This window comes from Pristiophorus japonicus, chromosome 1 (genome assembly GCF_044704955.1).
Source record: "Pristiophorus japonicus isolate sPriJap1 chromosome 1, sPriJap1.hap1, whole genome shotgun sequence".
Classification (NCBI taxonomy): domain Eukaryota; kingdom Metazoa; phylum Chordata; class Chondrichthyes; family Pristiophoridae; genus Pristiophorus; species Pristiophorus japonicus.
Window position 1 is genome coordinate 249,687,259 of NC_091977.1, and position 15,003 is coordinate 249,702,261.

Consider the following 15,003-nt stretch of genomic DNA (forward strand, 5'->3'; position numbering starts at 1 on the left):
TTTTGGAGTGTAGTCACTGTTGTAATGTGGGAATATTAATGACACTTGAAAATAAACCAAAAACACAGGCTTGCTAAAGTGCTTTATTATGTGTACACTGCCCTGGTAATGGTTTGGTTTTGTGTTCCATCCATTATATTAATGCCTCCAAAGGTGTGTCGCACCCTGAGTGATGTGTCACTGTCCAGTATGAGTATTTGTTTGCTGCTCTGATCCAGCTTCTCATGCAAACAGTTGCTGTGACCGAGCTATTCTGACATCTACTGGGTGAGGATGTAAGGGGCTGTATTTCACACATAGCTTTGGAACTGGAAGCGAGACAGACACCAACCATCGATCCGTCTGCTGCTGCTCTGCAGACTAGTTCCGGGTGAAGGAGAATCTGCTTTTTTTAATGTGGGTTTGATTATAAACTTTGTGTGTGTGCGTGTGGGGGAGGGAGAGGCAACAATTGAATCCAGGCTTGCATGTTCTTGGCACAGGGTTGGGGGGTTAAGCGAGGAGAGTTCCAGTGAATGTCTGTGTTTCTGTCCTGCTCTGTGCGGGGGATTGTTTGGTGCAGAAGTGAAGAACCAGCAGCACTCGACACCAGGAAATAAAGTCACAAATACACAGCATGATTCCCGGAGTAGCTGCCACTTCGCCTTTTTTGTGACATTTTACCGCATTAACTCTCCAGGCAGTGCGGAGCGGAGGCAAGGTGGAAGTGTCAGAAACATCGCTAGCGACCAGTGAGTGTTTAATTTCCAATTCTATTTCACCGCTTCCCCGGCCTTGGAGCCAATGCGGGGCTTCAGTTATTTGTGAGCTCTTCAAACGAGTTGCTTCACATTTTTTACTGAACTTGGAGGCTTTACCAGTGAGGCCTAAGCGGACATTTTTAACTTTAGTGTGTTTATTTAAAATGTCTGTAAAAATAACACATTTTTTAAAATATATACAATTCGAACTTTTTTGGTGGTGAAATACTTTATATTTAAAATGATAATTCTTTTTTTTTCTCCGCCCCCCAATCAAATTGTGTTGACAAGCATTTGGTGTTTTACAATGTTCTTTTAAAAGATAATGTTGTATCTGATTCAGCCCCGCCGTTTGTTACTGGGGCTTTTTGTCAAGTTGTTGAACAGTTTCCGAGTGAAATGTTTGGTAATTGTCACTAATTGTTGCGTAGTTTTGGGTCCGAATCTATCTGAACTTCCTATGGTGGGCAGGGCCAGTATTTCTTGCGAACAGTTGGAGTTTAGCTTAGAGCCCATCAGACCCTCCCTTGGTATTTTTTCAGCAAACTGTATTTTTGATGGGAGTTTCCAGAGAGAGGTGATTAATTGAGAAGTGGACGTTATATGTTTTGTGTGCTTGAATAAAAGGGAGAACTATTTGTAGATGTTAAGGCCGTACTGCAGTGATTTCAAACATTTTAATGTGGGGCGTCCTCTCAGGAACCCCTCCAAATATTGGCGTCTTCCCAAGATCCTGGGAACAGTTGGGGTTTAGCTTAGAGCCCATCAGACCCTCCCTTGGTATTTTTTCAGCAAACTGTATTTTTGATGGGAGTTTCCAGAGAGAGGTGATGAATTGAGAAGTGGACGTTATATGTTCAAACTTCCATCTCCAAAATGCTGCCCTATCTCCAAAAAAAGTTATCGTTTCTTATTTATATACAGCAACAGATCACAGAATGTAAGAGTACAGGAGGAGGCCATTCGGCCCATCGTGCCTGTGTTGGCTCGAGAAAGATTCATCCCACCTCCCTGCCCTTTCCCATAGCTCTACAACCATTTCCTTTTCAAGTATTTATCCAATTCTCTTTTGATAGTTACTATTGAATCTACTTCTACCACCCTGTTGGGCAGTACATTTCAAATCATGGCAACCTGCTGCTGAAAAAAAAATGCTCTTCATCTCTTGCATGGATCTTGCCAATTACCTTAAATCTGTGTCCTCTGTTTATCGACCCACCCATCAGTGGAAACAGTTTTTCCTTATTTATTCCTATTAAAGCCCTCCTACAATTTTGAAGACTGCTATTAAATCTTCCCTTAACCTCTGCTCTCAGGAGAATAGTCCCAGTTTCTATAGTCTCCACATACCTGAAGTCAATCATTTCTGGTGTCATTCTGGTAAATTTCCTCTGCACAGAATGGTAGTAACATACAAAATACAAAAACATTGTTGATGGTCACAAAAATTTGATGACCTTAGACCCTTGTTTTAAAATTAGTGGTGTATAATAGTACAGCAACCTTTTTGTAAGCTCTATATTTCAGATCAAGCTGGGTGGAGGGTGGGGGCTGATAGGAGGACAATGTGCTCATAAACTGAATGAATATAAACATTTGGAAATTTATCTTTGGCTTCTTAACCCATCTATAAATTCACCTAAAAAGGGCAAATGCCTGCATGTCAAGTGCTCCTTGACTTGTGGCTCATCTGCTCATTTTAGTAATTCTGATAAATTTTCATGTAGTTTTGAAAGTTGCACGTGTACAAAATTCGATATTGCAGAGTTACATTTATTCAAATTAACATTTAAAGAAATGATGTAACACCTGATTTAGGATGTTGATCTGTGCTCTCTAATTTCCTCCTGTTAAACTTTCATATCTCAAAAAAGGCTGAACATCTTGGCCTATTCTCAGAGGGGTGAGGTTGTGAATCCTAGCAGCTGGTATTGAGCAAATGGCTGGGGGCAGGTGTCCTTTCTCTTTTGCTAATAAATTAAAATGTAAGGGATGTTAGAAAATACTAGGCTCCTGAAAATGTTTGCTCAAAACACTTCCATGAAACTATGCTATCGCACACTTCATTTAGCTGCTCCTGTACCTTGGTTGGGTAGCATGCTGATCATGATAGGAGTCTTGGACTACATGCTGTTCGATCAAACTGCAGGTAGACAAGATTGGACACCTGCAAGTGCCTCTGATTTAATTGCATTTCTACAACTAAAATGCCGCTTAATAACTTTTCGATTAGTACAATGTACTTTTTTGTACAAACAACGCATACTTTGTACCTGAGAGAATTTTGTGTACTATATCAATGATTTTGTTTTGCTTTAGACAATGGCATAATAATTGTAATGGAAGTGGATTTTCTTGCAATGTCGGTTGATTCTGAATTTACGTACAGGGTACTGGATATTTGACGAGTGCCTGATGACCAACCCTTCAAAGCTGAGTCAGATTTTACATTTTAATCTGAGGAGGAGCTGCAACTGGTCTCTCCCCTGTTTTGTTTCAGCTCAATTCCTAACACAAAAGCAAATCTCTGCTGCTATTGGCTAAACAGAAGTTGAATTATTTATTTATATTCATGAAAGCTGCTGACAACTTGAGAACCGTGCCTCAATGAACTTCATTACAACAAAATGGTATAAATTAAAATATACCAACAACTTGGATTTATATAGCATCTTTAACGTAGTGAAACCTCCCAAGGCGCTTCACAGGAGTATTGCAAGATTTAAAAAATTTGACACTGAGCCGCATATGTAGAAATTAGCGCAGGTGACCAAAGGCTTGGTCAAAGAGGTAAGTTTTAAGGAGCGTCTTGAAGGAGGAAAGAGAGATAGAGAGGCAGAAAGATTTAGGCAGGGAGCTTGGGGCCTAGGCAACAGAAGGCATGGCCACCAATGGTTTAGCGATTATAATCCGCGATGCTCAAGAGGGCAGAATTAGAGGAGCGCAGACATCTTGGGGAGTGGTGGGGGCGGGGGGCTCGAGCTCGAGGAGATTACAGAGATAGGGAGAGGCAAGGCCATGAGGGAATTTGAAAATAAGGATGAGAATTTTGAAATCGAAGTGTTGTTTAACCGGGAGCCAATGTATACTGTTAGATATGTCGATAGTTTAATTGAAATCTGTGGCATATTTTCTCCTTGAATATAGTTGTAGCCACAAAATTCCAGTTTTTTAAATTAGAATCATAGTAATTGTAGCAACTATGAAGATTTTAAAAGAAACAATATTCAATTATATCTGATAATGAAGAAGCAGTATAACGGGTATTAATATTAGTATACTCAGTGATATAGTACATTTTTGTTACAGTTAGTAAGAATAACACATGTACTTGCACAATTGGGTACACAAATCAGTGCTATTTTTGACATGCTCTGTTTCTTGTTTTCTTGAACTGTACTTTCCACTCTGAAGTGCATAAACAACTTTGAAGTGTACTTTTAGATTTTACATGTTGAAGAACAGGGGAAAAATACGGAATTGTGTACAAATTGAACATGGTTGAACTTTGAATTCCGACAAAGGGCAATGGTCTTTGTATCTGCATACTTGCCACAAGTATCCAGTTGTCTAAAATTCAGCTCATCACCCAGGTAACCCAACTTGCCCCATTTGTCATCTTCCCTCACTGCTATTCTGAGGACAGTTCACTCTTACATTACACTGGCAAAAGTAGACAGCTGTTCATACCTTAATAAGGAATACATTTTAAATATTTTTAAGAATGATTATTCTACAGATTATTTTACTTCACTACTCCTCACCCCCAAATCCAATAAACCAGCTGCAAGTTCCAGTATTATTGAGCCTGAAACCCCTCAATCGATTATCCGCAACTAGTTGTACTTTTGGCGCTAATGATCTTGACCCACGGCAAAGTCACCAGGCTTCAGTCATGACTTTGCTTGCTTCTCCTGTTTGGTGTTGTCTTGGCTCCACTGGCTATGGTTCCCTGCTCTGCAGAAAATGCCAGTTCTGCTCCCGTCCTATTTGTAAACACTGATCCTGCTTCACTCCCACGAAAACTGCTTGCACAAAAATGACACTTCCGACTCCTACTGTATGGTGAATGTGACTGCTGCCGCTGCCCAACATCAGCCAGAGAGATATACTGCTGCCAATCCTGCTGAAAGGTTAAAGAGCTTCACTTGAGCAGCACAAGAACTGTATAAGGCTTGCAAGCCCCATGCTGGCCACCAGTACACGAGTTGTATAACTTGCCATTGGTTTAGAACTATAAATTAACAGGCCACTGCAGATGAATGATCTGCTTAACCAAAAGAATCGAGATCAGTGCCTCGTTTAAAAAACTTGGTTTTTAAATGAGAATGGGGGCTCAAAAATGTTACTGCAAATAAGGCTTAAATGTATTTTATTTTAAGACTAAATTTAGATACTTTTCAATCAGCTAACGGTTAGAAGGAATGTTCTGCCTTGTTTTTAAAAAAAAACATTTGAGCAAATTAAAGCAATCAGCTGTTCACAGTGTTGCACATGATAAGCCACAGCAATTCTGCAGATTTTTGCGGCAGACTGCAATTTTCATTGATTGCTAGAACAATTCATAAGTTGTTACGAATTGGCATAGCCCAACTAATGGTACATATAGGGTGTACAATATTTACTACAGGCTGTCTTGAGTAATGTGGTTTTTCAGTGAGTGTCATCGTCCTTAAGCCTGGAGATAACTATGCAGTCAGCCAGAATGGCCATTGTCTCGCATGCCCTTGATCTGGCTGGTATATCATGTTCTACTGACAACAGTAGCGGATATGTTTTGTGATAAGAATTTATCAGAAGGTTATGCAGCACATTTTACATTTCTGTGCAGAAATAGCTGTTTTGTATTGTGCAGAATATGCAATACTGAATAACTGAAGCCCCACTGTCGTGAGATTGGGACTCGGATTCTACACTTGTTCGTGGGGAGGGGTGCGAGATGAACTTTTCTAAATGGAATAGCCCACTGGACCAACTTAGTTTTTTAAAATGTTGGTAAAAAGGTGAAAAGGGATTCTGCTACTTGCTAATATTCAAACTGTTCCCGCTGTTCGTTGGTTACTATAACATTACATATGTGCGTAGTGCAGTGAATGAGGGTACGGGGCCCAGAAGAGTCGAGGGTCAGCCCACACTGCGATATGTGTGTGCACTAGGTCCGTGCAGCAGAGCAGGTCTTCAGTCGTCCTGGTTAACCCTTGCCACCGGATAAAGGCCTAGCTTTGTCAAGCCTGTGTGGTGGCTGGTGTGCAACGGTCACCACACGTTTAAAAAAAAATCCAAGTACAGGTATCTTCCATCCCTTCAATTGGAGTTCAGGATTGGAACATCGGGTCCTTCATTGAAACATCTGTGAACTCATGTGGAAGCATGTCATCCTCGTTCGAGGGACCTCCTATGATGATGACACATGTGTGTATTTGTGCAATGTGTTGCTTTCCCTGAGCAGAAAGTGACACAGTTTGCAGCAAAGCTCAATGTCGCCTTGCCATCCTAAAACCAGGTACCCTCCCAAATGGTAACTGCAAAATAAAAGTATTAAACACGCAAAGGTCATCTCGGCCAATCACTCTGTAACATTCTGTAGAAAGCATTCAATTTGCACTCTTGTAGGCATTAAATTATTGAACGTCCTACTGAATGCAAAGCCAGGTCCAGCTTCAGAGAAATTAAACCTTTAAAATTCTTCCCGAGCCCCAAGAAAAATAAAATAAAATCTCAAGTGCAATATCTAATAACTCATGGAATTGCGCATTCCTTTGTTCCAAACAGAATTATAGAACTCATCACCTTCAATTATTTTCAATATCATGCCTTGTGGTTACAGAACTGTCATGTATTTTCAGTCTTTAATTCTTAGCTGAATATTACATTTGGATGTGGATTGACATGTGATTGTTTTGCAAGATGTCAACACGTTGCCATGAAGGACTGAGGTCGTAGCGTAATTATTTGTAGAGTTGCACTTAGTTTGTAGAGGAGTGAGTTTTTCATTTAAAGGTATCATGTACAGATTATTCCCATTGTGAATTTCAAGGGTTTTATTTCCAGCAGGGACAGAATTTATTAGTAAATAAAGTTATAATGCACCTATATTTTAAATGGAAATTGCACAATATTTGAGGGGAAAAAATAGGTTCATTAATCAGAGAACACTGACAGGGCATCTATCTTCCCAAAGGATTTGCAAGATCTTGCAGAGGCAGCGTTGGTGGTACTTCTCCAGGGCTTTGAGGTGTCTACTATATATGGTCCACATCTCTGAGGACGGATAGGCGGGCGGGTATCACTACTGCCCTGTAGACCATAAGCTTGGTGCCAGATTTGAGGTCCTGGTCTTCAAACACACTCTTCCTCAGGTGACCGAAGGCTGCGCTGGCACACTGGAGGCACTGTTGGACCTCGCCATCGACCACCCTAAGTGGAGGAAGAGCATCCAGGAGGGCGTTGAGCACCTAGAGTCTCGTCGCCGAGAGCATACAGAAATCAAACGCAGACAGCGGAAGGAGCGTGCGGCAAACCAGACTCCCCACCCACCCCTTCCTCCAACCACTGTCTATCCCATCTGTGACAGAGACTGTAATTCCCGTATTGGACTGTACAGTCACCTGAGAACTCATTTTTAGAGTGGAAGCAAGTCTTCCTTTATTTCGAGGGGCTGCATATGATGATGAATTAATCAGAAAAATATTTAATTAAAATAAATACCAAAACCAGAGTCTCAACTTGATGGTGGGCAGAAAGTTGTCAATTGAATTAAATCCGTAAAAGTGTGAGGTAATGCACTTGGAGAGGGCTAACAAGGCAAGGGAAAACACAATAAATGGTAAGATACTGAGAAGTGTAGAGGAACCGAGGGACCCTGGAGTGCATGTCCACAGATCACTGAAAGTAACAGGACAGGTAGATAAGGTGGTTAAGAAGGCATATGGGATACTTTCTTTTATTAGTCGAGGCATAGAATATAAGTAGAGAGATTATGGTTGAACTGTATAAAACACACGGTAGGACACAGCTAGAGCACTGTATACAGTTCTCGTCACCACATTACAGGAATGATGTGATTGCACGAGAGAGGGTACAGAGGAGATTTATGAGGATGTTGCCAGGACTGGAGAAATTTAGCTATGAGGAGAGATTGGATAGGCTGGGTTTGTTTTCTTTGGAACAGAGGAAACTGAGGGATGACTTGATTGAGGTGTATAAAATTATGAGGGGCCCAGATAGAGTAGATAGGAAGCAGCATTTTCTCTTAGCGGAGAGGTCAATAATTAGGGAGTATAGATTTAAAGTAATTGATAGAAGGATTAGAGGGAAGTTGAGGAGAATATTTTTCATCCAGAGGGCGGTGGGGGTCTGGAACACTGCCTAAAAGGGTAGTAGAGGCTGAAACCCTCATCACATTTTAAAAAGTGGTCCGACTGGCCTTCTACTGTGCTTCAGGTGGTCTGGAAGTGTAAGTATTCTCGATGTGAGACTCTTTGGCCTTCTAGAATTTGAGAGTACCCCACTTGTATGACAAATGTTGAAAAGACTGGGGTTCGTCATTGGCTTTTATTCATGTGAGCTTGGGCGTAATCTACGCAAGACTGAAGGGTTGGAAGTCTCTCTCTGTCTGGTAGCTTCAAGGGTCCAACAGGAATTGAGTTTGCATAATTTATTTTATAGAACTGCCGATGCTGGAACGTAGGAACATAGGAACAGGAGTAGGCCATTGAGTCCCTCGAGCAGTTCCGCCATTCAGTGAGGTCATGGCTGATCTATGAGCTAACTCCATATATGAACCTTTGGCCCATATCCCTTAATAACCTTAGTTAACAAAAAGCTATTCATCTCTGATTTAATACTAACAATTGATCTAGTATCAATTGCCATTTGCAGAAGAAAGTTCCAAACCTCTACTACCCTTTGTGTTTAGAAATGTTTCCTAATTTCACTCCTAAAAGGTCTGGCTTTAATTTTTAGACTATGCCCCCTCGTCCTAGAATCCCCAATCAGCAGAAATATCTATCTCTCTATCTATTCTATCTTGAAAACTTCAATCAGATCATCCCTTTACCTTCTAAATTCTAGGGAATACAACCTTAATTTGTGTAATCTCTCCTCGTAACTTAACCTTTGGGAGTCCGGATATCATTCTGTTAACCTAGGCTGCACTCCCTCCAAGGCCAATATATCCTTCCAAAGATGCACTAAGAACATAAGAAATCAGAGCAGGAGTAGGCCACATGGCTCCCCGAGCCTGCTCCACCATTCAATAAGATCGTGACTCATCATCGATCTCAACTCTACTTTCCCGCCCGATCTCCATATCCCTTAATTCCCCTAGTGTTTAAAAAAGGGGGCAGACAAAAGGCAGGTAACTATAGGCCGGTTAGTTTAACATCTGTAGTGGGGAAAATGCTTGAAGCTATCATTAAGGAAGAAATAGCGGGACATCTAGATAGGAATAGTGCAATCAAGCAGACGCAGCATGGATTCATGAAGGGGAAATCATGTTTAACTAATTTACTGGAATTCTTTGAGGATATAACGAGCATGGTGGATCGAGGTGTACCGATGGATGTGGTGTATTTAGATTTCCAAAAGGCATTCGATAAGAGGCCACACAAAAGGTTACTGCAGAAGATAAAGGTACGCGGAGTCAGAGGAAATGTATTAGCACAGATAGAGAATTGGCTGGCTAACAGAAAGCAGAGAGTCGGGATAAATGGGTCCTTTTCGGGTTGGAAATCGGTGGTTAGTGGTGTGCCACAGGGATCGGTGCTGGGACCACAACTGTTTACAATATACATAGATGACCTGGAAGAGGGGACAGAGTGTAGTGTAACAAAATTTGCAGATGACACAAAGATTAGTGGGAAAGCGGGTTGTGTAGAGGACACAGAAAGGCTGCAAAGAGATTTAGATAGGTTAAGCGAATGGGCTAAGGTTTGGCAGATGGAATACAATGTCGGAAAGTGTGAGGTCATCCACCTTGGGGGGAAAAAAAAACAGTAAAAGAGAATATTATTTGAATGGGGAGAAATTGCAGCATGCTGCGGTGCAGAGGGACCTGGGGCTCCTTGAAACTCTTTTTGGGAGTAAACAAAAAAACATTAAACCGTGCCCCCCGATCTGGGGGAAACACCAACCATTTACAAGGCTTTTTTTTCCCCTTTTTTTTCCCTCCAAGTGCCTGGGGCTCCTTGAATCCCAAAAAGTTAGTTTGCAGGTGCAGCAGGTAATCAGGAAGGCGAATGGAATGTTGGCCTTCATTGCAAGAGGGATGGAGTACAAAAGCAGGGAGATCCTTCTGCAACTGTATAGGGTATTGGTGAGGCCGCACCTGGAGTACTGCGTGCAGTTTTGGTCACCTTACTTAATGAAGGATATACTAGCTTTGGAGGGGGTACAGAGACGATTCACGAGGCTGATTCCGGAGATGAGGTGGTTACCTTGTGATGATAGATTGAGTAGACTGGGTCTTTACTCGTTGGTGTTCAGAAGGATGAGGGGTGATCTTATAGAAACATTTAAAATAATGAAAGGGATAGACAAAATAGAGGCAGAGAGGTTGTTTCCACTGGTCGGGGAGACTAGAACTAGGGGGCACAGCCTCAAAATACGGGGGAGCCAATTTAAAACCGAGTTGAGAAGGAATTTCTTCTCCCAGACGGTTGTGAATCTGTGGAATTCTCTGCCCAAGGAAGCAGTTGAGGCTAGCTCATTGAATGTATTCAAGTCACAGATAGATAGATTTTTAACCAATAAGGGAATTAAGGGTTACGGGGAGCAGGCGGGTAAGTGGAGCTGAGTCCACGGCCAGATCAGCCATGATCTTGTTGAATGGCGGAGCAGGCTCGAGAGGCTAGGTGGCCTACTCCTGTTCCTAATTCTTATGTTCTTATGTCCAAAAGTCTATCTACCTCAGCCTTGAATATACTCAGACTCGGCATTCACAGCCCTCTGGGGCAGAGAATTCCAAAGATACACTACGGTCTGAGTGAAGAAGTTCCTTCTCATCTTGCTCTTAAATGGCCTTCCCCTTATCCTGAGACTATGCTCCCTAATTCTAGGCACTCCAGCCAGGGGAAACAACCTCTCAGCATCTATCTTGTCAGTTCCCTTCAGAATCTTGTACGTTTCAATCAGATCACCTCTCATTCTTCTGAACTCCAGAGTATAGGCCCATTCTATACAATCTCTCATCCCAGGAATCAATCCAGTGAACCTTCAGTGCCCAGAACTAAAATCTGAAAGTAAAACAGAAAATGCTGGGCCTACAATACATTCAGTATCTATGGAGAAAAAATACATGTCAAAGTTTCAGATTCAACCCATTATCAGAACTGACAACTGAAAGATAAGTCCCTTTAATAGGGTTGAAGGAAAAAGTGGAGGCGGGGGTGGTGGAGGTGAAGAAACAACAGACAGTCACAGAGGAAGTTAATGCTTGAGTGACCTCCAAACTGCTTAATTAAAAAAAACATAATGGCAGCAGAAAGACATTGGCCCTGAAATTGTGGCCTCTCCGGGTGCGTACGATGTGCGCACGTGCTCGAAGAGGTCCCACAACTTTCGGGATTAGGCATGCAAAGTGCATGTGCCTGAATCCGGCACTTGCGATCTGTCGCACGCTGGGAGAAGGGCTTCCGCGGGCGAATGTCCTTCAAACTCTTTCGCCTGGTCAAGGCCCTTCCGTTACTCTACACTTTTAACATTTATACATACACATTATCAATTTTAATCAGTAATGAACACTTTTATTCTTACACCCGGACGGAAGCTGACCATCAATACATGTCGCACATTACGACACGCAGCATCATAGAGAGGAGAATTGGCATTGTGAAACAGCGTTTCCGATGCCTGGACCATTCCAGAGGCGACTTGCAATATTCCCCTGAGATTGTCGGTTAGTTCACTGTTGTGTGCTGCATGCTGCATAACTTTGTTATCATGCAGCAGCAGCTGATCGTGGAAGAAGACAACCCACCTGCGGTGAGAATGATGTGGAAGAGGAGATGAGCAGGAGGAGGAGATGGAGGATGAAAATGCCGATGATGAGGAAACCATGCAAGTGCCTGAGGCCGGAGCACGACGTTGGAGGAGGGTGGGCCATCGTACTCCTTTTAACAATTGCTCGAGCCTTGCGGCAGCAGCTCATCCGTGAATGTTTTACTGATGCTTGAGGGCTCAGCGACAACTATTCCTCATGGACATGTTTATTTTTTGCAGTTCCTAAATGTTGTCTTGTGTTAATGGAACATGATTCAGTTTTAATGTAAAATATATTTTCAAAACTTTACAATGCACTTAACTTTACATAGAAACATAGAAAATAGGTGCAGGAGTAGGCCATTCGGCCCTTCGAGCCTGCACCGCCATTCAATGAGTTCATGGCTGATCATCCACCTTGGTACCCCTTTCCTGCTTTGTCTCCATACCCGTTGAACCCATTAGCCATAATGGCCATATCTAACTCCCTCTTGAATATATCTAACGAACTGGCATCAACAACTCTCTGCGGTAGAGAATTCCACAAGTTCACAATTCTCTGAGTGAAGAAGTTTCTCCTCATCTAAATGGCTTACCCCTGGTTCTGGACTTCCCCAACATCGGGAACATTCTTCCTGCATCTAACCTGTCCAGTCCCGTCAGAATCTTGTATCATCCTTCTAAACTCCAGTGTATAAAGGCCCAGTCGATCCACACTCTCCTCATATGTCAGCCTTGCCATCCCGGAAATCAGTCTGGTGAACCTTCGCTGCACTCCCTCAATAGCAAGAACGTCCTTCCTCAGATTAGGAGACCAAAATTGAACACACTATTCCAGATGAGGCCTCACCAAGGCCCTGTATAACTGCAGTAAGACCTCCCTGCTCCTAAACACAAATCCCCTAGCTATGAAGGCCAACATGCCATTTGTCGCCTTCAGTGCCTGCTGTACCTGCATGCCAACTTTCAATGACTGATATACCATGACACCTCGGTCTCGTTGCACCTCCCCTTTTCCTAATCTGCCGCCATTCAGATAATAATCTGCCTTCGTGTTTTTGCCACCAAAGTGGATAACCTCATATTTATCCACATTATACTGCATCTGCCATGCATTTGCCCACTCAGCTACCCTGTCCAAGTCACCCTGCAGCCTCTTAGCATCCTCCTCACAGCTCACATCGCCACCCAGCTTAGTTTCATCTGCAAACTTGGAGATATTACACTCCATTCCTTCATCTAAATCATTGATGTATACTGTAAATAGCTGGAGTCCCAACACTGAGCCCTGCGGCACTTCACTAGTCACTGCCTGCCATCCTGAAAAGGACCCATTTATCCCAACTCTCTGCTTCCTGTCTGCCAACGGTTCTCTATCCACATCAATACATTACCCCCAATACCATGTGCTTTAATTTTGCAAAACAGGCTCTTGTGTGGGACCTTGTCAAAAGCCTTTTGAAAGTCCAAATACACCACATCCACTGGTTCTCCCTTGTCCACTCTACTAGTTACATCCTCAAAAAATTCTAGAAGATTTGTCAAGCGTGATTTCCCTTTCATAAATCCATGCTGACTTGGACCGATCCTGTCACTGCTTTCCAAATGCGCTGCTATTTCATCTTTAATAATTGATTCCAACATTTTCCTCACTATTGATGTCAGGCTAACCGGTCTATTATTCCCCGTTTTCTCTCCTTCCTTTTTTAAAAAATGCTGTTATATTAGCTACCCTCCAGTCCATAGGAATTGATCCAGAGTCGATAGAGAGTTGGAAAATGATCACCAATGCATCCACTATTTCTAGGGCCACTTCCTTAAGTACTCTGGGATGCAGACTATCGGGCCCTGGGGATTTATCGGCCTTCAATCCCATCAATTTCCCAAACACAATTTCCTGCGAATAAGGATTTCCTTCAGTTCCTCCTTCTCGCTAGATCCTCTGTCCCCTAGTATTTCCGGAAGGTTATTCCTGTTTTCCTTCGTGAAGACGGAACCAAATTATTTGTTGACCTAGTCTGCCATTTCTTTGTTCCCCATTATAAATTCACCTGATTCTGACTGCAAGGGACCTATGATTGTCTTCACTAATCTCTTTCTCTTCACATATCTATAGAAGCTTTTGCAGTCAGTTTTTATGTTCCCAGCAAGCTTCTCCTCATACTCTATTTTCCCCCTCCTAATTAAACACGTTGTCCTCCTCTGCTGGATTCTAAATTTCTCCCAGTCCTCAGGTTTGCTGCTTTTTATTGCCAATTTATATGCCTCTTCCTTGGATTTCACACTATCCCTAATTTCCCTTGTTAGCCATGGTTGAGCCACCTTGCCCGTTTTTATTTTTACTCCAGACAGGGATGTGCAATTGTTAACGTTCATCCATGTGATCTTTAAATGTTTGCCATTGCCTATCCACTGTCAACCCTTTAAGTGTAATTCGCCAGTCTATTCTAGCCAATTCACGTCTCAGACTATCGAAGTTACCTTTCCTTAAGTTCAGGACCCTAGTCTCTGAATTAACTGTGTCACTCTCCATCTTAATAAAGAATTCTACCATATTATGGTCACTCTTCCCCAAGGGGCCTCGCACAACAAGATTGCTAATTAGTCCTTTCTCATTACACATCACCCAGTCTAGGGTGGCCAGCTCTCCAGTTGGTTCCTCGACATATAGGTGTAGGAAACCATCCCTAATAACACTCCAGGAAATCCTCCTCCATCGTATTGCTACCAGTTTGGTTAGCCCAATCGATATTTCGGGTAATAAAATAATTCTTGTATCAAACTTTACTTTACTATGGCTCTTTAAGATCACTTAAATATTTGAAGATCACTTATAAAGTTGTAAATTTACATAACTTACAAAAATCTTTCAATTTGAAAACAGTTACAACAGTAACAGCAACAACAACAACAGCAGCAAAGAAAGACTGCACCCATCTCTCATTCCTATCTCAGTGAATGTGCACTTCTTCATGGGTGGGGGAAGGAGGGTCAGGTGTTAATGTGAAGGGTCTGGCTTGGGTCTCTTCAGAGGCTAGTGTGCGGATTACAGTGGGAGTGGTGGCGCATGGCCTGGGTGTGTTCCTTTATTGCAGCAGCTAACTCACACAAGCCCTCCCTGATGGCCTGTGCCATCCTTTCCACTACCTCTGACATTCCCTCCCTCATGAACACTATTCCCTCACTGATGTTCCCATTTACCGTGCGATTACTGTTACTTCTCCCGACAGTCCCGTTACCTCATCAGTCACTCCACTGATGGTGTGCACGAGTGATTGGGTAA

General features: G+C 42.5%; 1 protein-coding gene across 3 annotated transcripts in view; it reads left to right on the forward strand.

Moving 5' to 3' along the window:
• Nucleotides 1-313: 313 nt before the first annotated feature.
• The window catches only part of LOC139269514 (tyrosine-protein kinase JAK2-like), a 375,442-nt gene continuing 360,752 nt past the window's right edge, over nucleotides 314-15,003 (forward strand). For 2 of the 3 annotated variants that reach the window (XM_070888376.1, XM_070888382.1), the window contains exon 1: nucleotides 440-731. The gene's annotated coding sequence lies outside the window, so the exon portion shown is untranslated. Of the gene's footprint in view, nucleotides 397-439; nucleotides 732-15,003 lie in introns of those variants that run through there. The other variant, XM_070888377.1, reaches the window with a different exon arrangement.